General features: G+C 43.9%; 1 protein-coding gene across 6 annotated transcripts in view; it reads right to left on the bottom strand.

The window, feature by feature from the left end:
* Eif4g3 (eukaryotic translation initiation factor 4 gamma 3) overlaps nucleotides 1-27,338 on the bottom strand; it is a 229,760-nt gene that overhangs the window by 159,400 nt on the left and 43,022 nt on the right. For 3 of the 6 annotated variants that reach the window (XM_051171468.1, XM_051171470.1, XM_051171469.1), the window contains exon 2: nucleotides 18,999-19,074. The gene's annotated coding sequence lies outside the window, so the exon portion shown is untranslated. Of the gene's footprint in view, nucleotides 1-18,998; nucleotides 19,075-27,338 lie in introns of those variants that run through there. The other 3 variants (XM_051171465.1, XM_051171467.1, XM_051171461.1) reach the window with 2 other exon arrangements.

The following is a 27,338-nucleotide window of genomic DNA, read 5'->3' as shown; positions in this document are numbered from 1 at the left end:
TTTCACTCAAGGTTTCTACCTAAAATTAATCTCCAACAAAATCAATGACATTTAATGACAAATCATAAAGATAATACAAATTAAACTGTTCATTAGGTTCACACTTCATCTACCCAGAACTAACTTATTTGATCAAATGCAGTAATTGAGCACTCCCCCGACATGCTACCATTTTATAATTACAATACGTGGTGAGGGGAGCATCCTTGTTCCATAGGAGATGTGGGGTAGCTGGCCAGACATAAACAGAGCTCCAGGAAGAATGGCCCCCAAACGGTGGAGCCGGCAGGAATGTGGAGTAGCAACATAATCCCTCCAACTTCCACTAGAAACCAGCACTAAGGACTCTGTATTCAACCTTTTGAGTGTCCAGTCACAGTGTGAGCTAAGAGGCACGCACTGTACATGAAACACAGAAGCAATCACTGTGTGAATGCAGCTGAGGTCAGCTCTGCAGGTCACCAACTGAGGCAGTGCAGATGCTCTGGTAAAGACCCTCACAAAGCCCTCCTCCCTCACTGTGTTTATGCCTAAAGAAAACACAATGATTAAGCACCGTAAGTAGAAATTTACTTGAAAAAGCTCTCTCTGACACCACACAACGTCCTAGTCAAGTAAATTAATCTCTTCTTCAACAACAAACTATTCCTATAAAGGTAACGGCATGTGGCTTCTACGTCACCACCCATTACTTTTCTCCACTCCAAGACAGTTTCCCTAGTGAAGACACCTGAAACCTAGTTAGTAGGCCACACTCGTAATCCCAGGCAAGGAGGATCAGAGATTGAAGGGTAGCCTGGGCTATGCACAGAATTGCAGGTCAACCTGGACCACATCAGGCCTTATTTCCAAAAGCCAAATAAACAAAATACAAAAGACAAAGGCTGGAGAGATTGCTCAGCAGTTAAGAGCACTTGTTGGATTTGCAGAGGACCCAGATTGGGGTGCCAGCACCCATGTGGTGACTGACTCACAACTCCAAATGGATTCTAGGGGATCCAACACCTTTTTCTGACCTCTGAGGATATGAAGTACACATATACACTGTCCACACAGGTACATGCAAACAAAAAGAGTGCAGGTCCCACACAGAAATGGCCACGATTAACCAGGGTGACAAGACAACGCCTGAGCTTTGCTTCCAGATGTGACAGCCCTCACTACTTTCCTATCATCCTAGCTTTCCCCTAAGAACATGTATTTCCCCAAACCAACAAGTTTTAGAAAATAACAAAAGCCAGTCCACTCAGGAAACAGTACGGCGCTGGTGATATGGCCAGTAGACAGAAGCACATAGAGACCAGAGCCCCATGTTTCACAGCCAGGACCCATGTGGTTACCCCTGACCTCTGTGTGTGTGTGCTGTGGAGCATGCTCACCTACACACAGCAGACACACATGCGCATGCACCACACACACACAGAGTAAATGTAACATGTATACACATAATATTTTCTAAATGAACCAGTACAGTGGATACTGGGACGTCTTATTTGACATCCCCATCCATCCACAGGAAGGAAGAAGAGATGGCTGGGAGAAGGTGGGGAGGACGGCTGTCTCCCTTTTTCTGTTCTACTCTTATTAGGTCAGACTACTTGCAGTCCCAGGTTTTCCAGTACATTTGTTTCCATAAAACAAGCAATTCCATGAGTTCCTCTAGTCTTATGTAAGCCCTGAAGAGACTCGACTCCATGCTTACAATGAACTCAGAGCAGGCTTCAAGCATGAGGTTGCAACCAACAGGCAGCTGACCTGTCTAGTTTGTTAGTAACAGTATGTACTGGGTAACAAAGAGAAAGGAATGCTGCAAAGCAGTGCTCTTAGCAATGAGACCAGATCATCAAATCAAAATAGCAATCAACTCTGGAAAACACTAAAGATGTTCTCTATATCCTGTAGTGTCAAACACTCAGGCAAGATAAACAAGATTTAATATCCCGCCGGCCCCCAAGCCAGGGTTTCTCTGTGTTGCTCGGATTGTCCTCTATAGACTACGTTGGCCTTGAAGTCACAGAGATTCACCTGCCTCTGCCTCCCTGAGTGCTGGGATTACAGGTGTGTGCCACTGAGCCGGCTTAAGACTTAATTTCTTAAATAAAAATAAGTTCAACCATTCATTTGCATGTAAATTTGCTTTTGCCTTTAATACAAATAGAGAAACTGTGTATGTACCTGTGTGTATTACACCAAAGAATTCTTTTAAAATTTCTTCATTACATAGCTATTTTATATATCTATACACCCAGAACTATGTTTAAAATTTCTCACATAAAAAGGGGTAATGGGCAGAAAAGGTATTAGAATCACAGCAGTAAAGACAGAGGTGAAAGCAAGTGTGCCAATGTCTGTATCTTAGAGACAGGGCTATGCAATTGTTTTGGTCAATTTGACTGGAAGTAGACAGAAGAGAATGAGGACTGGCTGCATGGCTCTTTCATATAGTAAGTATGTGCCAACAGACTTTACAGTGAGTGGTATCCATAGGAGAGCCTTACCTCCATGGAGTTGCTACTCACACTGACATAAGATGCTGAAAGTGTACTTCTTCTTAAGAGTCTTGTGTGTGTAGACCTGATTGGCCCCCAACTTACTATGCAACCATGCTGGCCTTAAACTTGAAGCAATACTCCTGATTTAGCCTCCCAGGTGCTGGGATTACAGCCTATGCCCGGTTTGTATCCCGCATTCAAAGTAACAGCTTAATGAACACCAGGAATCCTTTTGAAAGTTATGGCTTGAAACACTAGGTCTGGAGACGTGCTGATGTTAGATGAGGCTGAAAAACAGAGCAGACTTGGGGGGTAAGTGTGACCAGGAGTCAAGCCTGCACCATCTACTACATGTCCAATGGGAGCAGAGAGCAGACTGGAGGGTCTCTTAACTCTGAGCTTGAGAGAGGAGCTGGGGCCAAGCAAACAATCTAGGGTGGTTCACTATTAGTACTCCAAATACTATCTAAACCAATTATCAGAACTATCAAAGACTTTTGTTTGTTTGTTTTTCATTTTTCCAGACAGGGTTTCTGTCACCCTGGCTGTCCTGGACTCGCTTTGTAGACCAGGCTCACAGCGATCCACCTGCCTCTGGGAGTAGAGGTGTGTGCCACCATGCCCAGCTGGCAAACGAAGACTTTTGAAAACGAAACAGAGCAGCCGGGTGTTGGTGGGGCATGCCTTTAATTCCAGCACTCGGCGGAAGGCAGAGGCAGACAGATCGCTGTGAGATCGAGGGCAGCCTGGTCTACAGAGTGAGTTCCAGGACAGCCAAGGATACACAGAGAAACCTCCCCTCGAAAAAAATAAAATAAGTAAATATAAAAAAATAAAAAAGAAAGAAAGAAAGAAAGAAAATGACACAGAGTAGAGGAGTAACAATTTCTGGATCAATCTGGTCAATGTTAACTGTAACCATTAAGATCATATGTTCACTTCATGTAATCAATGCGTTTATATCTCTACTTAAAATTATACAAGAAATAAAGAAGACTAGAATAAATGAATAATTTGTCTGCAAAAAATTAAAATCAATTCTCAAAACTACAAAGGTGATTAAAGAGTTATAACAATTTCACCAGTCCAAAAAGTTAAGCGGCCTTCACCTGAGAGCAAACAGAAACTGGAAGCCATTTAACTGTCTACAAGTCAACAAGGCTAACTGCTCCCACCACACTATTGAGACTCAATCGGCCTTCCCCACATATGGGTTCCTGCCTTCCAGAACCTTCATCAGGAAGGGGTCACAGCAAACAGAAATGGGCAGTGCTATGATCCAGGGTGACTTTAAAGTGCTCATGAAAAGCAGCAACGGCTCTGGGGTCTGAGGCAGGTAGAGCTCACACGTTCCTTGGGAAGTGAAAAGCTGAGTTCTAATTTTAAAAAGAAAAGGATAAAGTGCCAAGACACAGGGCATGCTCTGCGAAAAGGTAAAAAAGTCTGTGTGGAAGGGATGGAGAGGAGAACTATCTGAAAAAGAGACAAGTGGGTGAAGATCCTGGCGAGACTATGAAAGCCAGTTTCCTTGCTGAGACACTCAGCAAAGAGCAGCATTATTCTTAACTGCTGCCAAAGAGTAAAACATGCAGCCGCTACTGAACTCAAACACATCCTATCTCCCCTTCAGGATATCAGTCACTGAAACACTGCTTAGTCAGGGGTTCATCAAAGAGTACCAGTGATCACATGACTCCATGAAATGTCCAAAACCGGAAAACACAGAAGAGAGACGTGCCTAGGGCTACGGGCTGGAGAGTTACAACTCAAAGAACTCCAACTCTTTTCACTATAGTGATGACAGGATATACTACAATCTATTGAACTGTACACATCATGAGTTGTATGCCACTGTGATTAATTACATGTTAGTAAAAATAAGGGGGGTAGGTAGAAAAGGGAACGGACAGGCCAGGGTTGGGCAAATGAGCAGGTTAACCAAAGGGAGATATTTTCCCAAAATGATCAATTCAGAAAGATCACCTTAAAAAAAAAAAAACAGAAAGATCACTTTGAGAAAGAAGAGCGATTTCAAAGGTGGATAGTGGGGGCCACTGCAGCTACACTCCAGTGACAAAAGACACTCATGGGTGTCTAGGAAAGCTAGGAAGGCCCTTCACAGCAGACACTGCAGTACTTGGAAGCTAGGGTAGGGTGACTGGCAAGAGTTCAAGATCAGACTGCAGCACAGCATGAGTTCCAGGCCAGCCTGGGCTACCTAAGACCCTGACTTAAAAAAAATTAACCCTGGGGCTGGAGAGATGGCTCAGAGGTTAAGAGAACTGTCTGCAGCCAGGCGTGGTGGTGTACGCCCTTCATCCCAACACTCGGGAAGCAGACAGATTACTCTGAGTTTGAGGCCAGCCTGGTCTACAAAGCAAGTCCAGGACAGCTACACAGAGAGACCTTGTCTCAAAAAACCAAAAACCAAAAACAACAACAATAAAAAGCACTGTCTGCTCTTGCAAAGGTCCTGAGTTCAATTCCCAGCAACCACATGGTGGCTCACAACTATCTATAATGAAGTCTGGTGCCCTCTTCTGACATACAGGCACACATGCAGACAGAATAATGTATGCATAATAAATTAATAAATCTTTTTTAAAAATTAACCCAAGAATCGTCTCTCACTGTAAGAAAGGAACCCCAACCTACAAGTCTCTCTTCCCATCACTAACTACACTGAGCAGTAGTTTTGTGAACACAGCAGCAAATATTACTGCATGGTTCTTAAGCTGCTATGCACACCCACCTTGCCTTCCATCTTCCACACAGTAGAACTGAAATCCTAAAGGCACACTTTGGCAACCAAAGATAACAAGGGAAAAGCAGGTAGGCCTAATTCCAGCACTACCATTTATGAACCATGTAACAACGGAGTTTCACTTTTCTACCTTGTAAAAACAATACATTTGGAAAGTATCCAATATGGTGTTTGACACACAGAATTCCGGCCCACTACAGTATCTACCCACATACTGAAACATGAACTCCTGACCCAATAATCCCTTCCTGGCAAGCCTTAGCTTAGCCTTAGCATACGAGCCTTTGGAGACCATTCAAACTCAAACTATCACAAAAAAAGTAATGGCAGAGAGGACAAAAGTAAAAGTGTTCCCAATTGGCTCTGTCTAAACAAAAGAATGGGGTAGGAATGGATTGTCTGACTAGAAATCCTCTTATGCTTCCTCCTGTTGTGGTGGACATCAGTGAACAGCAGCCACAGCCCTGCACTGCCCTGTGGTGATGAAGAACATCAGCAAGCCAAGGCATAGCCAGTGCCAGTGACAGTGCCGCAGGCGCCTCACCAAGCACTAAGTGAGACATGCGCAGGGAGGTGTGCGGCTTTGCCCCCTATGAGTGGCAGCACCGTGAAGCTGCTCAAGGTGTCCAAGAACAAGCGTGTGCTCAAGTTCATCAACAAGAGGGTAGGCTCGCACATCCAAGCTAAGAAGAAGCATGAGGAGCTCGGCAATGCGGTAGCAGCCAGGAAGAAGGCAGGGTCCAAGGACTGATGCCTCCTGCCACTCAAAAAAAAACAAACTTTTATACTATTTGTTCAAATCATATATATTCCCTTATTCTGATTATTTTCATTAAGAAAATGGACATGTGACAAAAAAAGTACTTAAGGATCGGCATAAAGACTTAAGACAACAAAGACCTATAAGCAAGCTGCCCAACATAGAATAATTTGCAAATGCAAGAATACTGAGATAAGAGTTGGGATGCGGCACCGCTGGTAGAGTGCTTGGCTGAAATGCATAAAGCCCTAGGTTCAATCCCAGCCCTGTATAGAATCAGAACAGTGATATATACCTACGGCCCCAACACTCAAGAGGCTGAGGCAGGAGGATCGGGAGGTCAGGGTCATTGAGGCCAGCTGGGCAACCTGAGACCTTCTAACACGCAAAATTATCAGTATCCAAAGCCAGGCCCGGAGGATGAATGACAGTGGAGACCAGCAAGATACTGATTACTCCTTGACCCGCCCCCCTTTATCTTCCCAATATGCCCAAAAGCTAGAAATGAGTTATTTCAGTATTTTATGGTACATCTGGGTTGGAGAGTTGGCTCAGCCATTAAAGGCTAGGGTCACAACCAAAAATATGGTACATCCATGGTCTACTACATGAGGCACAATTCTATAATAAAACGAAACATTTGACAGGCTAAGAAAAGTGTAAAATGTAGGTTGTGTTTGAAAGTATGAATGAAGACGGTGCCAAGGTGGCTCACAGTGAGCAAAGGCACTTGCCCAACATGCCTGGCAACCTGAGTTCGGTCCCCAGAACATACATAAAAGTAGAATGAGAGATCCAAGTCCAAAAAGTTGTCCTTTGACCTCCAGTGTGTGCCATGGCACACATGTCCACACATATCCATCAAGCACACCATGAAGCAACTGAGTATTTAGAAAACATTTTATGAGTCATACATGCACACGCAGGGAGGTGTGCGGCTTTGCCCCCTATGAGTGGCAGCACCGTGAAGCTGCTCAAGGTGTCCAAGAACAAGCGTGTGCTCAAGTTCATCAACAAGAGGGTAGGCTCGCACATCCAAGCTAAGAAGAAGCATGAGGAGCTCGGCAATGGTGTGCTTGATGGATATGTGTGGACATGTGTGTGTGTGTATGTATACTGTGTGTGTGCGCATGTGTGTGTCCTAGCTGTCCCTAACTAGCTTTGTACACATGTGTATGTGTGTGTACGCGTGCGCGCGTGTGAGTACGTGTCCATCCGTCCTGGCTGTCCCTGACTAGCTTTGTACACCAGGCTGGCCTTAACTCAGAGAGATCCACCTGCCTCTGCTTCCCAAGTGCTAGGATTAAAGGCATGAGCCACCACACAGGGTAAGTAATTATATGGTTGGGGGGGTGGGGGTGGGGTCACCACAATATGAGAGACTATAGCTCTGGTTATCCTGGAACTCAACTCTGCAGACCAGGCTGGCCTCCAAGTCACAGAGATCTGCCTACCTCTGCCTCCCAGAGTGCTGGGATCACAGGCGTGCACCACCACAGTCAGATGCATTTTCTATGTCTACAAGAAAACAAGAACAAAAGACATCTCTCCAAATATAAGTGTTTCTGTGGAAAATAAAGTGAGAACATAATTCTGTTCTCTTCAGTTTTGAGGTGTTTTTGTTACTATTTTATCAAAAAAGAAATGTAAGACTACGAATCTGTTATTTGATCATTACATTTGTGACAGTAAAATAATCACAAAAACAAGTCCACTGGTGGAACAAGTAACTACTACATCCTAAAGTAGAGGACGGATGATAGACAGTATCTACCTGAAACATTTAGTATTTTTTCAGTGTATATAGTATGTGTGAGGGCAGGGGCCTGGCATCATGTGGCACTCAGAGAACAACGTTCAGAAGTCAGTTCTCTTTCTACCAAGGGTTTAGGAACTCAAATTCAAGTCAAGAGACTTGCATGGCAAGCCATTTTAGCTACTGAGCCATCTTACCAGGCTAAAATAAAATAATGTTGTTATTATTATAACAACAACAACAACAAAGCAGACAGTACAGCACTTCCCCCCTATATTTTAATCTGGATTTCTATTTTTCTAGGACGCACATTTTTCAAATCCATTTGGAACTTGGCAGTTTCTACACTAGCCTATAAGATTCCATGTAAGATGCCAGGGTGGTGGTACACATCTGTAATCCCGGCACTAGAGAGGTGGACACATAGTGACAAGTTTGACCCAGCCTGGGATATGAGGCTAGACAGAGGCCAGCATAAAACTCCACAGCAAAATCTCGACCCAACAGGTAAACATGCTCTGCATAAGCTGATAAGTGAGCAAGAGCAGACTCCCACACCACAGTCCTTTGTCCTCATGCAATCCTGCACAGCCAACAGCAGCCCTCTCACAATCACCTGCCTCCACCCATACTGCCCTCAGGGACAAAGTAAATTCTGTGGCCTGCTGGCCACCAAGTGGTCTCTTGGGCATTTAGATATAACTATTATTACACTATTGTATTAATTCTACAAACAATACTACCTATTACATGGCTACACGGGGACATGATTTATTTAGCTTAGCGATGCATGAACACCTCAGGTGCCTAGACCTTACAGCACGGAGGAGGCCAGCACAGAACATCTCAGTTCCTTCACTGCTAATAGGAACCTAGACAACTGATCTGAGATCTTGACCAACTAGAGCTAACTGCCCAGAAGAAACAGATAAGAAGGTTATCAACCTTACTAAACCCAGCCACTCAGAAAACAGTCACACTGCACAGGTGGATAATGACAATGCCATGTCTTTTTTCAGGGCTATCTTGATTTTGGGGTTTTTGGTTGGTTGGTTTGGTTTTCTTTGCTGTTGTTCTGTTTGCTGTCCCTGTGGACACAAGATCTAACATCAGCTGATCTGTTGTTATTCTCTTGATTTATGATGATTTTGGATGTCTGAATCAAGGTTCTTACAACATAGTCTGAGTAACTTATAACTATGTAGCCCAGGCTGGCCTCAAACTTACAATGCTCCCTCTGCCTCAGCTGCATTCCAGGGGTGCACCCATCTAACAGGGAGACCACATTCTCTTTCACAAGGTCAGAAGCTCACTGCCAAGGGTCTCAGCTTTCCCCAGAGGACAGAGCTGCATAAGTATCGGGCGGCAGTATTACATACAGTAAGGGTTGCCCGGGAATCGATTCCCATCTTAAAACGTGATTTTTGTACTTACGCTTTGCATTTTCTGCAGATCTTCCATTGCTAATGTCCCAGTTATGTAACTGACCTAAGGCAGTTGGTTTTAATTCCAAGGTATTAGTGGAACTCTGAGCTTAGTATTCAGCAATAAATTATAATCAAATGTGTTATCAAAATCATAGTTAAGATTGCTCTGGAATAGCACATGTCACAGAAGAAATGTCACTAAGTCCCCATTCTGAGGATCACAAAAATCTAGTTTCCTGGGCTGGAGCTGGCTGGAAAAACACTTGGGCTCAATTTCCAGCATGCACGTGGCTAACTCATAGCCAGTCCTAGGAGATGGGATACATTCTGATCTCCAAGGACATGATGCACACATATACACACAGGCAAACATTCACACACATAAAATTTAAAAACCAGTTTCTTTTTCTGCAGAAGAGATAAAGGAACTATCTTGCAATGGCACAGGCTTGAGTGGCTAGCATGGCTCTTATCTGCACGGCAGAAAATTGCACAGCAACTCAAGCTGACCTTGCAGAACTGTACACTGGCCAATCTGGGCTGTTCACCTTCAAATAGTGTCAATCACGTGTCTATAAACACCCTAATCCTAAAACTATTTCTCCCTAATTGAGACTCTTAGAGCCCACTGCCCTGTGGTACAAGCAGGACTCTAGTGGCTGGCCAGTCCACTGCTCTCCTGCAATATACTCAATAAACTTTTTCCATAACCTAAAATAAATAGAAAGAAAAAAAGTAAAGGTTATCATGTGAACTTATTTATGTAATCCACTAAATGATGTGCACTGCACAATGCTGTATAAAGTGTTCAAACACAGTAGCGACTGTGGTTAATTTTGTTACCAACATTTAAACTATTGGTGTTAAGATTTTGAATGACAGTTTTAGACTGAAATGATTGACACTCTATTGATTTTTATTTTCAAACCAGGGAAAATATGAGGGGTTTAGAGTAACAAACACAGTGTGTTCCCTCAGCATCACCTGGGAACTAGAGAAAATGCAGACCTACCAAGAGTGAGGCACCAGCCAGCTGTGAAGCAGTGCTGGCGCAGCCCCCCAAATGTCCCGCATGCTGTTTTCAGCCCAAAGAACTCTAACACAAATCAGCCACTTACAGCCTCCTGGACACACACATGCTATGCTGCGTGACCAGTGTGTACCAGCACAGCCACTGCCACAAGCATGTAGGTCGGCGCTTTCTCCCCAGCCAGCTTCCTTTGCTGCCGCAGTCGGTCCTTCCCATGGTCTACGTTGCTGTAAGCTGCACTCTGTTGCCTTCTGAAAAGTTCACACTGGGATACAAGAAAAGCTTGAAATCCCCAGGGAAGACTGCAGTCTACAGAGCCAACTTTTAAGATAGCCAGGAACTCACCTCCTCAAACAAGGAAGCTTGTCTGCATCATGCCCTCGGTGTGATCACTCCTCTGACAATGTACACTGAACGTAGCCTGAACTTTCTTAGACACAGTCATCCTCATGTCTCGCTAAGCTTTCCACATAGGTTTTTTGGGTTTGTTTGTTTGTTTGTTTTGAGACAAGGTCTCTCTAACTCATAGAAACCCACCTCACTTGTCCTGAAAGAGCAAGGCCACAGCCCACTGTTTTCTACAGACTTGTGGAGTCAGAGCAGTACATGACCAGCATGCACTTAGGCCATACCTAACTCTTAAAATTCACTACTTCAAACCTGAACAAACTGTTTTCCAATGTCACAAGCTTAGGAACCCTTTTCAACTACAGTTTTTGTTCCTGTACAATTTGAAGCTAAATCTCATCTCAAGAGATTTTTTTTCCTCAACTCAACACTGTGCCTCCAGGGCTGGGCTGCCATGTTGAATTGAAAGGCATTGCTGGTCTGCTTCTACAGAACTAAGGTCTCTCCTTTCCCTCAGGACAAGGGGTTTGAAGGCACAGTACCTCAAAAGAGTTACTTCAGAAGCAACAGAGGAGCAGGCTATGGTGAGTCCTTTCTGCTTTGTCTCTGTCAGAGGTCTGCTTTTGTTTAAGCCTTGCTAGTTGATTTTGGCTGTTGTGTTTTCATGAGAGGACAAAACTTTCTCTCCTCCAAGTCTGTCAGCTGCTCTTCTTTCCCCTGATGTGAGGGCACTTGATGTTTTCAGCTAAAGTTTAAGTGGGCTGAGGTAAACTCCTTTTCCACTACTTTTTCTTCTAAGGAAACCTGCCCTGCATGTAACAAACAAAAGAAGCACAGAGCTTGAAGTGATGACTCACGCCTGTCAATCCCAGCACTGGATAGTTAAAGGGCAGACAGATCTCTGAGAGCTCAAAGCCAGACTAGTCTACCTAACAAGTTCCAGATTATCCAGGGCTACATAATGGACCCCTTCCTAAAAAACAAGAAAGAGGAAAGAATCGGGCACCCAAACCTTTTCTTTCTGTGATTGCCCAGCTTGTACTAGAACGCAATTAGCACTCCAGATAAATGCCTAGCCAACTACAAAAATGTAATGATTTTTCTTCCATAAAGCTTCCTACTCAACCCAGAACCTACCAGAATCATATACTTCAATACTAAGCCTCTTTTACATGTGCGCGCATATTAAAAAACAAAAAACTTTTTTCTTTTTTCTGTTTTTGGGGTTGTGGGGTGGTAGGGTAGTGGTTTTCCAGATAGGGCTTCTCTGTGTAGCCTTTGCTGTCCTGGACTCGCTTTGTAGACCAGGCTGGCCTTGAACCCACTCCCTGAGTGCTGGGGTTACAGGTGTGTGTAAACTTTTAAAGATGGTAGGCAGACACACACACACAAACCTCTGACCTGGACTTTCAGAGTCTCTTCCTTTGAGGAAGTTGGAGATAATTACTTCACACATGCTCATAATTACATTTTAAAAATTTTTTCCATTATTAAAGGAATGTTTATTTAAAGGAATGTGGTGCTAAACACCTTTAATTCTAGCACTCTGGGAGGGAGAGGCAGGAGGATCTCTGTGAGCTTGAGGCCAGCCTGATTTACAAACCCTGGGACAGCCAAGACTACAGAGAAACTCTATGTCAAAAAAGCAAGACAGACAAGAATGAAGGGAGTTGCGAGAACACTTGCTACTCTTTGAATTCCATAGGGACCCAAATTCTGTCCCCAGTATCCACACTGGGAAGGCTCACAACCACCTATTAACTCCAGCTCCAGGAGATCTGATGCCCTCTTCTAGTCTCTGCAGAAACTGTCATATATGTGGTATGGACACATAGACCCATGCGTACACAAACTTTTTAAAAATGCATCTTGAAAGAATAAAGTTGTACGCTAGGCACTAGTAGTGAACACCTTTAACCCCAGCACTTAGGAGGCAGAGGCAAGTGGATCTCTGTGAGTTTGAGGTCAACCTAGTCTATATAGCAAATTTTGGAACAGCCAGGACTACGCAGAGAAATCCTGTCTCGAAAAAATAAACATGGACTGGAGAGATGGCTCAAAGATTAAGAACACTTGTCTGTTGTTCCAAAAGTCCTGAGTTCAATTCCCAGTAACCACATAGTGGCTCACAACCATCTGTAATGAGATCTGGTTCCCCCTACTAGTTTGCAGGCACACATGTGGGCAAAATACTGTACAAATAATAAATAAATAAATCTTTTTTTTTTTAAAGAGAAAAAGAAAAATAAACATAAAATACATATATAAAATATAAAATTAGGTAAAATTGTACCACTGGTTTTATAGGTCTAAAATTAACTTATCCAGTGGATCTTTAGAATCTGTAAAACTTAAAAGAAATAAAATACCCTTGTATGGTTGTTCTATATGGAAATGAACAACCACAGAAACAATTTACACGTACATACTCAGCCTCGGGTGTTGGGGACCTAACTCAAAGCCAGACACTAAACAAGGGCTCAACTGTGAACTGTGACCCCAGCCCCAAAGTCACAATGAACACAATGGAGAAAGCCTCAATCCTGCTCAAGCTTTGGCAGGCAGGAGTCCCCAACAGTCAGGTGTGCTCACAAAAGTGAGAGCATAAAGTACAGGTAACATTGGCCAGTGTCTACCCAATTACAGTTAAAAATGGCCTTTCTATCCATGCCACCAACTTATGATAATAATAAATCTATTCCCCAAGATAATGGCCTTGTTCCTCCTCCTCCAGAACTAACTGCACCGTCATCTAGCAGACCACTTACAGCCGTCCTAGTTCTTGGGACCTGTCTGACCGCTACTGCTCCACAGCACTGCTTTGCTTCTGAGCAATGATTCATAGGACACTTTATAAAATGGCTCAGGGGGTGGAATATTCCATAGCTTAAAGCAGCATACTATCAAAGCAAAGTGCCTGGCACAGATTCCTTCTACTCTCATCTGAGAAACCTGAAAGCCGTTACTCGCTGGCATTTCCCAGCAGCGCACTCCTTCACATCTCCACATTAATCCTTCTTCTGAAGGAGGAAAATCAAGTGAATACATACTAAATAATATTTTAATTATGTCTCTGATTTAACGTTTAATGAGAAATCAACATGAAATATTAACAAAGGCTCTAAACTTTCATAAATGTCATTAATTAGCAGATACAAAGACAAGCAGAAAAACAGACCCAGACTGGTAATAACCAGACCGAGTCCCAAAGGTGCAAGGTCGTGAGTACTTTAAAGTGACATCAGGTCACAGAGAGTTGGTGGGAAAGAGTGGGCTTTGCCTGGCAATCATGTGACCTGTGTTTGGCTCCCCACATAAAAGCAGTGCATGGTGGCAAACATCTGTAGCCCCAACACTTGTGGCATTCCTAGAGTTTCCTGACCAGCTAGTCAAGCCACAGCAGTAAGCCCTATCCTCAAATGAAAGACCTCCTCAAAAGGCAAGGTGGAAACCAAGAACATATGCTTTTATTCCCAGCACTCAGAGGAGGCCGAGGCAGAGGCAGAGACAATCTGGTATGCATAGTAAGTCCCAGCACAGCCACAGCTATACATCATATAGACAGTGTGTGTCTTAAAAACAAACCATGCCTGACATAGTGGTACACTCCTATAATCCCAGCACTTAGGAGGTAGACGCAGCAGATCTCTGTGAATTGGAGGCCAGCCTGATCTACAGAGGGTGCCCAGGGCAGCCAAGGCTACCCAGAGAAACCCTGTCTAGGGGAGAGGAGGGAGATAAAAATAAAAGACAAAAGGAGACCCATGGCTACACCCCAAATCCTAGCACTCAGGAAGCTGAAGCAGGAAAACTGTGAGTTCCAGTAGCCTTGTCTACTTAGTGAGCGTCTTGGGATGATGCCAGCAGCCTTGCCCTCCCTCATGCAGGCGTCTCATGGGTTCTCACAGGTCAACACTTACTAATGTGTACATTCTCAGTGTGTGCAGCGCACTGTAATCTTTGTCTCAATGAAACTGTGTGTATATAAACCATCACTCCAACTGGTTTAAAAACAGTGACTGTTATGCTGTGGGGAGACAGCAAGCACAGTCAAGCACACTTCCACCTAGCTGGATGCTACTGCCCAACAAGACCTGACCGAGCCAGGCCAGGCTTCTCTGCAGGACCTTCACTGCTGCGGGTCTCCTCAGCATTACAGACAGCTACAGGACAGCTGGTATATAAAGTGCGAAGTGCTTTCAAGGATCAGAACTGTAACAGCGTCAAAGTCATTTTTTCTTTAAGAGCAACTTCAGTAACCCGAAGGAATCTTTCCTGAGTAAACAACAGGAAGCCTTCCTTCCAGACCTTCTGAAGTCCGCCCTGTCAGCGGCCACTGCTCAGTCACTAAGTATGACTACAGTCACAAGATCCACTGTCTCTGAATACAAAAGACAAACATATACAACACAGCAAGCTTACTGCACAGCTCACACTGCAGATTAGCTAATGCCTCCCGCCTGTCACCTCTCCTCTACCCTGCATCACACTGACTGTCACCTCTGCTCTACCCTGCATCACACTGACTGTCACCTCTGCTCTACCCTCCATCACACTGACTTGTCACCTCTGCTCTACCCTGGATCACACTGACTGTCACCTCTGCTCTACCCTGGAACACACTATTACAGTTTTTCAAGTATTTGTTTGAATGTTCATGGTTCATTAATAGGATCGACCTCTCAAATTTGACTTATCGTTCATAAATACTTCAAAGACAAGTTTGCACAAGTATACCAAGTTAAAATAACCAAATACAACATAATACATGAAGGCATTCCAAAGGCATGGCCAACTCGGGGTACTTTCTGATGATGTGCAGTGTGTCTGAGTCTACAGAAGATGACCAGCCACTGAAAAGGGAGAGTGCTGTGAACTTCTTAAAACTGGCCGGAAGTGCTACTACTGCCTTTCAAGGAATTTAAGCGACTCAATTCAAGTGACATATGGGCACCACATGTGGAGGCAGCAGATGAACTGAAGGTAGCCTTGCTTTGGTGACAGAGAAATGGGATGAATGAACCTAGAGACAAGTCATGACCAAATACAGAATCCTAACACTAAGGCAGGGCACTAAAGACTTCAAAGCATCCCTACTCGCTAACAGCCTGTACTGCAAAATAAACATCAGGAGTGGGAAATGTAAACTATTAAGAATGTAAATGATTAGCCAGGTGTGGTGGCACATGCCTTTAATCTCAGCATTCAGGAGGCAGAGGCAGGAGAAACTCTGTAAATTTGAGACCAGTATGGCATATAGAGCAAGCTCTGGGACAGTCAGGGATACAAATCAAACCACTAATGTAAAACATAAAAACAAACAAACAAGAAAGAATGTAAGTAATTTATTAGAAACCCCAGCACTCCAGAAGCAGAGGCAGACAAATGTTTGAGTTAACATCACAAGTTCCAAGTTGTAAGTTCCAGGCTAGCCAGGGATACACAGTAAAGCCTTGTCGCAAAATAAAATAAATGTCATTTTTAAATTGGAGAAGAAACCAGCTACTAGGGAGGCTAAGGCAGAAGGATTGCTTCACCCAATAGTTTAGGATTACTTAGGCACTAAAAGAAGAACCAGACTTTAAAAAACAGAAGGGAGTCAGGCATGATGACACACGGCTTTAATCCCAGCACTCAGGAGACAGAGGCAGGTGGATCTCTGGATCCAAAGCCAGCCAGGGCTACACAGAGAAGCCCCGTCTCAAAAAACAAAACAAAACAAAACAAACAAACAAACAAAGGCATGGGGGGAGAAGGGAACAGACCATATTATTGTTACTGCTGCTATTTTGGTTTTGAGTTTTTGAGACAAGGTCTCACTATGAAGCTTTGGCTGGACTGGAATTCACTATGTAGATCAGGCTGGCCTCAAACACATAGAGATCCATCTGCCTCTGCCTTCTGAATGCTGGAAAAGTCTGTGCCACCACACCAGGCTGAGAACATCATATTTAAGAGTAGCTTTTTTTTTTTGGTTTCAAACTGGCCTAAAACTCGCACAGATGCTGGGATTACAGTCTTGAGCCACCGCACCCGGCTTTAAGAGTAAATTTAATTCCTCAAATTCCTTGTTGTTCTAGCAGTACAACATACAGTGTGACACGTGTTAAGTGTATGAAAGAAACTTTAAAGAGTAAAAGTCAAGTAACTCTCACAAGGAAATCCAACAGCTGGGAGCTGAGCATCTCTATAAACTGTAAGAAAGGCTCAGTGGGTGAAGCCTCCCTCTAGGCACTTCCTGTCACAGACTCGGGGGTTTCATGGGCTTGTCTTCAAAGTATGAATCTACACTGTCAAGCGTCTTGTTTACAGGGAATCTTAATGACATGGTGTTTTAAGTTAGAGCACCTCACTATGAACACTAGACTGGCCTTACTCACATGGCCTTGCCTCAGTCACACACGCCATCTAATATTGGGATTATGGGCACCTAAGGGCTACACACCTGATCTTTGATTTAATAATTTCAAATTCTACAAAGTCATCCAAAACACAGAAAAAATTACAAATTCAGACAACAGCAAAAAATGAAAACAATCTAATGTTTTAATGCCAAAGTATTGTTTCTTATAGGAAGCGAACTTGTGTCAAAAAATTATCTTCCTTGGAGATCACCCCTAATGAATAAGACCAAAAAATAGGATTGGCTTCTTCAAGCCAAACTCCCCAGACATCACATAGACTCTCTCTCTTTCATGGCACTTTAAAGATGTCCTTATACCCTACTGACTTTACCATAGTATACTACAAGCATTTATTACTCCCACTTCAAAGTATAGCATAACCATCTTGTGTCTGTACAACTGAAAAATGTCTTTACAGACCTTCCTGCCTCCCCTCACCACGCTCCTTCCCGGCACTTCCCATACTGCAGCTACTGTGACAATTTTGATTTGGTTTCGTTTTGGTTTGTTTGTTTTTGTTTGCTTATTTGTTTGTTTGTTTGTTGAGACAGTTTCTCTGTGTAGCCCTGGCTGTCCTCGAACTCAGAGAGATCCACCTGCCTCTGCTGGGCTTGTAGGTGTGCACCATCAAGCCTGGCTGAATTTTTTTTCAATAGAAGAACATTCAATGACAATTTAAAATCAGGTGGCTGGAGGGAAGACTCAGTGGTTAAGAGCACTCATTGACTGCTCAGGTTGGATTCCCAGCACATGCATGGCAGCAAACAACTATCTGCGTAACTCTAGCCCCAGGGAATCTGATGCCCTCTTCTGGCCTCCAGGGGCACTGCACACACAAGGTGCACAGGTACACATGCAGACAGCACCCATACACATAAAACAAATAAAAATTAGAAAATAGCCAGGCAGTAATGGTGCATGCCTTTAATCCCAGCATTCAAGAGGCAGGAGGCAGAGCAGGTGGAACTATGTGAGTTCAAGGCCAGGCTGGTCAACAGTCTACAGAGCAAGTTCCAGGACAGCCAAAGCTACACAGAGAAACCCTGTCCCAGAAAAAATAATTAGAAAATGAGAATTTAAGATGAGTGTAAAAAAATAACTTCTGTTGGGGGTTGGTCTGGTGCTATGTATTCATTCTGAGGCTAATTACTGGCTCCCAAGATCTAGCTGCTGCTCAGAGGAGCACATTCTCAGGTATACCTGTCTTTGTTCTGTAAACCTCGCCTAAGGAATTATTCCTGTTTGACCAATAAAAGCTGATACCCGGGCAGGGCCAGAGGAAGGTAGGCATGGTGAAGGTTCAAGGGTTTTGGGAAGAGAAGCATCTTGGGAGGAAGGACAGGTGTTGGGGGAGGAAGAGAGCCAGCACAACTGGGTTAGCATGGAGAGGAGACATCGGTGTATCGGCATGAATGGAGAAAACCAGCCAAGAATAAGCAAGCATTTATAAAATTATGGATGAGAGGTAGCCCACATGAAAATGATTAAAGCAGATGGCATGGGTTAGAGGCTGGGTGACAATGGAAGGTAGCTGAGCCGGTAGTATCTGCCATGCCCCAAGTAATATAAGCCTATCAGGTGTCTGTGTCTTTAGTGATTGTGAAATCGGGTTTGTAATACCACCGTAATAATTATAAGCCTAATAATAAACATCCATTAGGCCATATCATTAAATTAACAGAACAAATTTCCAAGGCAGTAGAAGCATGGCTCCATGGCAGCGTGCCTAAGCACCTAGTATGCACAAAGACTTGGGCTATGTCCCCAATATGAACAATGTAACCCAGAAGTTATGGAGAGAGCAAAGGGCAGGTGTGGAACTCCAAGGGACCCTCATACAATGTTCACCTCACCTCTACTCATTAGATTACAGAGGTGAGCAGAGGTCACCAGGTCACACAATGTGCATCTAATTCTACTGGGAACTTGGTTCAACCTTCCACCTGAAGCACATGGCAGGAATACCAAGCACTCAGGTATTCAAGCAGACAGTATGACAGACACTTGGGATGCTCACCGTGCTGTAGACTGCAGAGACCGTGGGAGGGAAGATCCGATCCTCCAGAGGCTGTTGCACGGGTCCTCTAGGAATTCTGGAAGGCGAGTTAAGGAGGAGAGAATTCAAATGGAAGTGCTTAGCTGTAAGAGAAAGCTCTGCCAATGGCCCACGCTCTTTACCCGCAACCTTTGGCACTGTATACTTACACTTACTCCTCCCACAAAGCTGGAAAATCAAGTACTTCAAATTTCCTAATATGATTAGCTCAATTTCTCCAAAATTGGTTCCCATGATAAACATCCACTGGAAATGAAAACAATGGCTAGAGTTCTCAAACCTTAGTGCAGGCAATACAGCGAAGAAAGCAAAGCCAATGAGCAGTGCTGGCAGCTCCTGCTCCACCGCCCAGCACCCTCAGGCTAAAGCAGGGCTGCCTCCGCTGGAGGATAACTTGGAGAAACTGCTGCCCATGCTCAAGTCTGTTCTAACCACACAAAGAGCAAACTCAAGGGTCCCCTTGTTTTCTGTATGTTTGCTTCTATAAATTTTTGAATTGAGCTAATTTCTCCACATCTACCCACCAGCTTCCCATTTTAAAAAACCGGTTCTAAAAAAATAATAATTTAAAAAAAAAAAAAAAAGGTTCTCTAGCACTCACTTAAATATTCAGAACACAAAGAAGACACTGCATTGAGAGATCAGAGACAACCATTTTATTCAACATCAAACTAGGAGACAGGAGATGTCCAAGCTGGTATGACACTATTTTGGAAGAGAAATGCTTACACAGTCTGACTTCTGTAAGAGTGACAAGACTACAGCCATGTCTTGGCATGATGCTATTAAATAGCTGGAGTATGTGTTTTTTACAACAGATACAAATTATTTGACTTTCATATTTTAAAATATCCAACAACCCTATAACCTGATTCCAGCTGGCTAATTCTTTATTTTTTTAATTATTGTAGCATAAACCCCAAATGAAAAAATTTCCCTCTACATAACAAATAATACTTCTTGTATAATGTTTCTAGTTCACTGAGGAGAGTTTGGAAGACAAGCTTTGAGCTAACAACAGATGTGATGGCTTGTAGCTGTGATCCCAGCACTTAGGAGGCAGAGGCAGAAGGATCACTAAAGGTTCAAGGCCAAAATGGTCAACAGAGAGAGTCATAAGCCACCCAGGATTATACAGTGAGACTGTTTAAAAAGGAAAAAAGAACTGGAGAGACAGCTCAGGAGTTAAGAACACTAGCTGTGTGGGCTCGGTCACCAGGACCACACGCTGACTCACAACTATCCCTTACTGCAGGTCTAGGGGATCCAATTCCATCTTCTGACCTTCACAGGTACCAGAAATGACATGGTTTGCATAGATACACACACACACACACACACACACACACACACACACACACACAAAAACACACTCATGTGTATGAAACAAATAAATTTTTAAAAATATTTAAAAATAAATAGAATGAAAAAACAAAAAGTGGCCAAGCGTGGTGGCACAGGCCTCTAATCCCAGCACTTGGGAGGCAGAGGCAGGCGGATCGCTGTGAGTTCGAGGCCAGCCTGATCTACAAAGTGACTCCAAGACAGTCAAGGCTACACAGAGAAACCCTGTCTCTAAAAACCAAAACAAAAGTGGTAGGTTCAGTTTCTGCTTGTTTTTTAAGAATGACTCTAAGTTGCCAAAGTCTGAATCATTCGGAGATTCTTTATACCCCAGCAGCCAGCTTAGAAAACCGAAAACAAAACAAACACACCCTGTGTTTTAGTCATTAAAATGTCTAAAGAGACTATATCGGTCTCTAGACAGTTTTTACACTAGCAACCTCACACAACAGCTAAATAAACTGCCCACATCCCCCACACAAAGCACTGCAAATGCTGCCTGTGAAGTGACGGAGCTGAAACATTAGAGGAGCCACTTCATACAAGCCACACACAACATGCACACCACCCTATCCAAATGCACAGCCACGGTACACATACACACTGCATACATATACACACTACACACAGCACTCTACACAAATCCCACCATACACACCCCACTATACACACATGCTATATACACTACACAGCACACACTTTACACACGCTATATACACTACACAGCACACACTTTACACACGCTATATACTCTACACAGCACACACTTTACACACGCTATATACACTACACAGCACACACTTTACACACGCTATATACTCTACACAGCACACACTTTACACACGCTATATACACTACACAGCACACACTTTACACACGCTATATACACTACACAGCACACACTTTACACACGCTATATACACTACACAGCACACACTTTACACACGCTATATACTCTACACAGCACACACTTTACACACGCTATATACACTACACAGCACACACTTTACACATGCTATATACTCTACACAGCACACACTCTACACACGCTATATACACTACACAGCACACACTTTACACACGCTATATACACTACACAGCACACACTCTACACACGCTATATACTCTACACAGCACACACTCTACACACGCTATATACACTACACAGCACACACTTTACACACGCTATATACACTACACAGCACACACTCTACACACGCTATATACACTACACAGCACACACTTTACACACGCTATATACACTACACAGCACACACTTTACACACGCTATATACACTACACAGCACACACTTTACACACGCTATATACACTACACAGCACACACTTTACACACGCTATATACACTACACAGCACACACTTTACACACGCTATATACACTACACAGCACACACTTTACACACGCTATATACACTACACAGCACACACTCTACACACGCTATATACTCTACACAGCACACACTTTACACACGCTATATACACTACACAGCACACACTCTACACACGCTATATACTCTACACAGCACACACTCTACACACGCTATATACTCTACACAGCACACACTCTACACACGCTATATACACTACACAGCACACACTCTACACACGCTATATACTCTACACAGCACACACTCTACACACGCTATATACACTACACAGCACACACTCTACACACGCTATATACACTACACAGCACACACTTTACACACGCTATATACACTACACAGCACACACTCTACACACGCTATATACTCTACACAGCACACACTTTACACACGCTATATACACTACACAGCACACACACTACAAACAATCCACACATCACACTATACATTCACATACCATTGTGTATATATTCATGCTACACAAAGCACACTACACACACACACACACACACACACACACACACTGTAGAAAGCAGGAACCTAACAAGTTCCAGGACTTCTGATCATTTATCCTGCAGCTCTCTCGGAAAGAAGGGCGCTGAGCTGAAATAAAACTCTTCACACTGTGCTACACAGTTCACTCAGCAGATGGAAATAAGCCGTGCTTTCTTCTGCACTGCCAACGCTTTTTCAGGAAGACTAATTCTCACGATGGGAGAAGCCTTCTCAAGGGAGCTGGTTACCAGTGCTCTCTCTGCCTGAGAAGCTGAGCCACTCAGTCCTCTGCTTTCTGTTCCTCTGCTAGCCAGAAGACTGTAATTATAGGCTGCTAGAGAGCCGTGTTACAGGAACAAACACTCTTCCTCTGATGCTACAAATAAAAAATGCTAACTTCATTTTTATATTCAAATTATCAACAAATTATAGACTATATAAAACAAAACTACAGTTCTATTTTTTTAAAAAAGATAGAAAAAAAGAATGAAAACAGTAAAATAGAAACCGAGTGATGTAACCTAAGCCTTACATCAAGTCCAAGCAATTAAAGAAAAGAGAAAACCAGCCCTCCCCGCAAAAAAGGAGCTGGGTGTGGCAGCTACAATCCCAGAGCAGAAAGGGAGGCCAGCCAAGACTAGTCAGAAAGATCTTGTCTAAAAACTAAGCAAGGGGGCTGGAGACCTAGCTCAGCACTTACAGGTCACTCAAGAAACTGAGTTCGGTTCCCAGCACTCACACCAGACAGCTCAAAACCACCTCCAACATCCCCTCTTCTGGCTCCTGCACTCAAGTGCAGGTGAACATACACACAATCAAAAACCAAATAGTAAAATGAACTTTAACTATAATTCTTAAAATATCTAAACAAGGCGTGGTGGCATACGCCTTTAATCTGGAGGCAGAGGCAGGAGGATCTCTGTGAGTCTAGGACAGCCAGGGCTACACAGAAAAACCCTGTCTTGAAAAAAAAAATCTCAACAGGTATTTTATTAACATGCTGCTTTTTTTTAAGTGGAGCTCACCTCTCTACTTAAAAAAAAAATCTAGACGTGTCAGCGCTGCCTGGTATCTGTTCAGACACAGGCGAGCTTCGGAATGGAGCGTTGTGGGGTGCTTTCAGAGCTGACTTGATTCCACCAGCCTACAACTCAGTGCCAGCTCTCACACAGCTCTGTGTCCCCACCCTAAGGCACGACTGTTTATTTTCCTTTAAAGATTTTTTTAAGGTTTATTTGTACTTGTGAGTGTGTGCCAGTTATGTGTGGGAGCCCTAGAAGGCCAGGAGAGGACCGAGGTTCCCTGAAGGTGAGCTCCAGGCAGCACCCTCTGCAGCAGGGTGTGCTCTTAGCCCAGCGCCCTCTCCTGCCCCTTTATCTTTTGTTTCTTAGCTGGAACTGCTATGATAAATGTTTTACAATAGTAAATCAGGGTGACTAAGCCAACCCCAACCATGCCAGTTAACGGTTTATTTAAGCCCATTCATTTGTAATCTAGAGAGAGGAAGCCACAGAGCCAAAAGGGTGTCTGGGGGTACGGGGGTGCGGGACGATGAATTGTTTTGGTTTGATTTGCTAAAATGCAATCTATGTTGCCCAGGCTGGACTGGATAGGAAATCCTCCTGCCTCCATCTCTCTAGTACTGGAATTGCAGGTGTGAACCACAATGGCCAGGTGTATGTGATCTTAGGTAAGAGCAGTATTGAACAGTGCCTTATGTAACTCCCAGACTACTGCACAGAACTTTTCTTTCTTTTTTTTTTTTTTTCTTTTTTTTTCTTTTTTTGGTTTTTCAAAACAGGGTTTCTCTGTGTTAGCATTGACTGTCCTGGACTCGCTCTGTAGACCAGGCTGGCCTCAAACTCACAGTGATTCACCTGCCTCTGCCTCCGCCTCCCAAGTGCTGGGATTAAAGGAGTGTGCCACCACACCCAGCCCACCGCACAGAATATTAAAGAGATTGTATATACTCAAAAGTCAGGGCTTAATAAAATTAATAGCTTGTGCTGTTTCATCAAAGACATTAAGTGTAAGAGCTTACTGAGGACACACACACCCAGAAGCCCAGCAATCAAAGGCCAAGGCAAGAGGATTATGAATTCCTCTAGGCTATCCTGGAACACAGTAAACCCATAATTCAAAGAACAAAGGGCAACCGGGGTGTGGTGGCACACTTCTTTAATCCAGCACTCAAGAAGGCACAATGATTTCCAGGACAGCCAGGGCTATGTAGAGAGACCCTATCTCACTGTTTCACAAAAGGGGAGGGGGAGGGTACCTGGAGAAATGCCACACAAGCAAGAGGCCTCAAACACTGACCCTCAGCAACCTGCGGAGCAGCAGCCAAGAGCCTGGGATGGAACCCAGCAGGCACCTCAGGCTCACTGCCCTCAGTCTAGCGAATCATCAAGCTGCAGTTGGTGAGAGACTGTCTCAAAAATGAAGGTGAAGAGTGCTTCAGGAAGATAGCTGACAGCAGTCTCATTCTCACACCCGTGCACACACACGGCACACGTGTACACCCAAAAGTTAGATGCAAACTCAAATGTCTTTTTATTGCTGCTGGTGTTTCATCCATTTTGGAGAACGAATGTGGCTAAATCACGTAATTCCCTACCAGTACAATTTGGTGCCTAGAACCATAATAAGACCTGAGGTGCCCACAAGCCTACCAGCCTTTCTTTGATCTGCAAAATCAGTGCATCTACCAGTAAAATGGAAAGAAAGGAAAGAAGGAAGAAGGGAGAGAAAGAAAGAAAGAAAGAAAGAAAGAAAAGAAAAAAAACAAGCCTACTGCAACTACTGACACAGTTCTGTCGCTGTCCTTGCACAGCAGACAAGCTGCCCAGGAACTTCCTGTGCTCTCAGGGCTCTAGCATCTGCAGTACCTCCAAGTCAGAAAAGCCTAGCTGAGTGGGCCAGAAGCAACTTTCCAGGAAGCAAAAGCATCAGAGCCGCCCCCGTTCAATGATGCCATGCCACATTAACTCAAAAATGGTCATGCAATGAGGTCATCAAACCAAATCCAAAAGGCTTTTCATTCACGCTGACAGAGAGCCACTGTGTGTTTGAGAAATGAAATATGATTTTACTCATTAATGCTCTTTATAGAAAATAACTGATTGATATGTCCACTAGCGTGCTCTGCAGAGGCTTGTTCAGTGAATGAAGCGGCAACGGCGAGTTTTTGTGTGTGTGTGCTGTCTGCCTGGGGCGGCAACTCAGGCAGCCATTCTGCTTCACCTGAACCCCTGGGGTCTTCCCATACCTCCCAGCCCTCAGAGCAGTTCAAATCTCCAGCAAAGAAGGCTGCTCTTCCATTCTTCCACTTTCTTCCTTTTCTTTAGCAGTGGTAAATCTGAGTAGCTAACCCAGGCCTCAGCCATGCTACCAAGTGTTTCTATTGGCCATGTACAACTTGACAGGACCAAGATCTCTGATCCCCTGAGCCCTCCAAACCCTTCAGTTTGTGAGTGAGTACAGGCAACCCCAGACTGTAAATGGGACAGACCAGTCCCAGACTAACAGACAGACTTACAAAGCCCCTGACAACACAGCGGCCTCCCTCAGGCAGCAGTGCCTACTGCACATCTGGTTCAGCTTTTCGGTTATTGCCCTTACTGCCTGTGACTGCCACAGGAGTTACAGCTGGTGTCTAGAAACTCTAAGGATATTCATGAAAAACACAGCAAACAGTAACACCTAGTACAAAGAGCTGGATGCACTGTGGGCAGCGGTCAACAGCTGGCACAGAGAAGGCATGGAAGAAAACACTAGATCAACTGAGAGGTCCAAGACATGGTTTCTCTCCAGCAAAACGATCAAAACGAGGCCCAATGTGACAACCAGTGACAGAAGAACAATTTTTACCTTGGGCTTCAGACACACATTTCCACACTAGCTTGTGTAACATGGAGGTGAATCCCCATCGTGAGTATTCTATTATAATCCCATCCGAAGGGAAGTGCCAGCCACGCCACCAGGTTTCAGACTGTTTGTTTGTTTCTTTGTTTAGATGTTTTGATTTGGTTTACTTTCTTTCTTTCCTTTTTTTTTTTTTTTTTTTTTTTAAAGACAGGGTCCTGTTACACAGCCTCAGTTGGCTCCAAACACCCCGAAGTCTACGCTGGCCTGGAACTCGCCATGCCAAACTAGAACTACAGGCCAGACCCAGCACACCTGATTCTGAGTTGCATTCTCCACCCCAACCATATTTGCGTTGTTACAAGAAATCTTTAAATTGGGCTTGGTGGCACAAAGCTATCATCCCAGCACTCAGGTGAGGCAGATCCTGAGTCCAGGCCAACTTGGATTACCTAGCAAGACCTTGTCTCAAAAATTAATTTTTAAAAGATAAGCTCTCCACTTCCCATTATCTGATATAACATAAAAACATGAGCTATCCAGGCCAGAGCTCGGAGCTAAAGGTCCTCTTGTAGGGGACCTAAGTTCAGTTCCCAGCACCTACACTGGGCAGTCTGGAACTCTAACCTGGAACCTCAGCTTCAAGGGGATCCAAAGCCTCTGGCCTCCACTGCACCTGTACTCAATGCCCAGATGCACACACGTCTTTTTTTTTTTTTTTTTTTTTCCAAAACTGAACTGAAATACCACTTACACTGGTGACCAATGCTTGTACTTCATGAATTAATATTAAGCACAGCAATGCCTTACAAAGCTGCAGCCATAAAAAACAAGAAATTTGAGTTTTAAGTAACAGAAGATACTTTTAGCAAGACCAAGGCTCACAGTGTGACACTTCAATGCAAAAGGTGCCTTACCCAAATAACAGGAAAGATTTCACTTTACATTTATTTCAAGGAACTTGGTTTCCCTTTTGCAACTGTGTACTGTTAAATAAAGAGGTGAACTTCCCAAACTGACACAGATGCGGAGTGCAAACAATGAGGTGGGGGTGGTGAGCAGCAGGGCCAGTGCATGCCCAATAAGCACCCTGCACACCGGCTCTGCAGAGGCCGCACCATGAAAGCACTCTTTGTCTCTTTGGTGAACACAAGTCCTTTCAATGTCACAGTATATAGTTTAAGAAAAACAAAA

Source organism: Acomys russatus, chromosome 29 (genome assembly GCF_903995435.1).
Source record: "Acomys russatus chromosome 29, mAcoRus1.1, whole genome shotgun sequence".
Classification (NCBI taxonomy): domain Eukaryota; kingdom Metazoa; phylum Chordata; class Mammalia; order Rodentia; family Muridae; genus Acomys; species Acomys russatus.
This window is presented reverse-complemented; position numbering and strand designations above follow the sequence as displayed.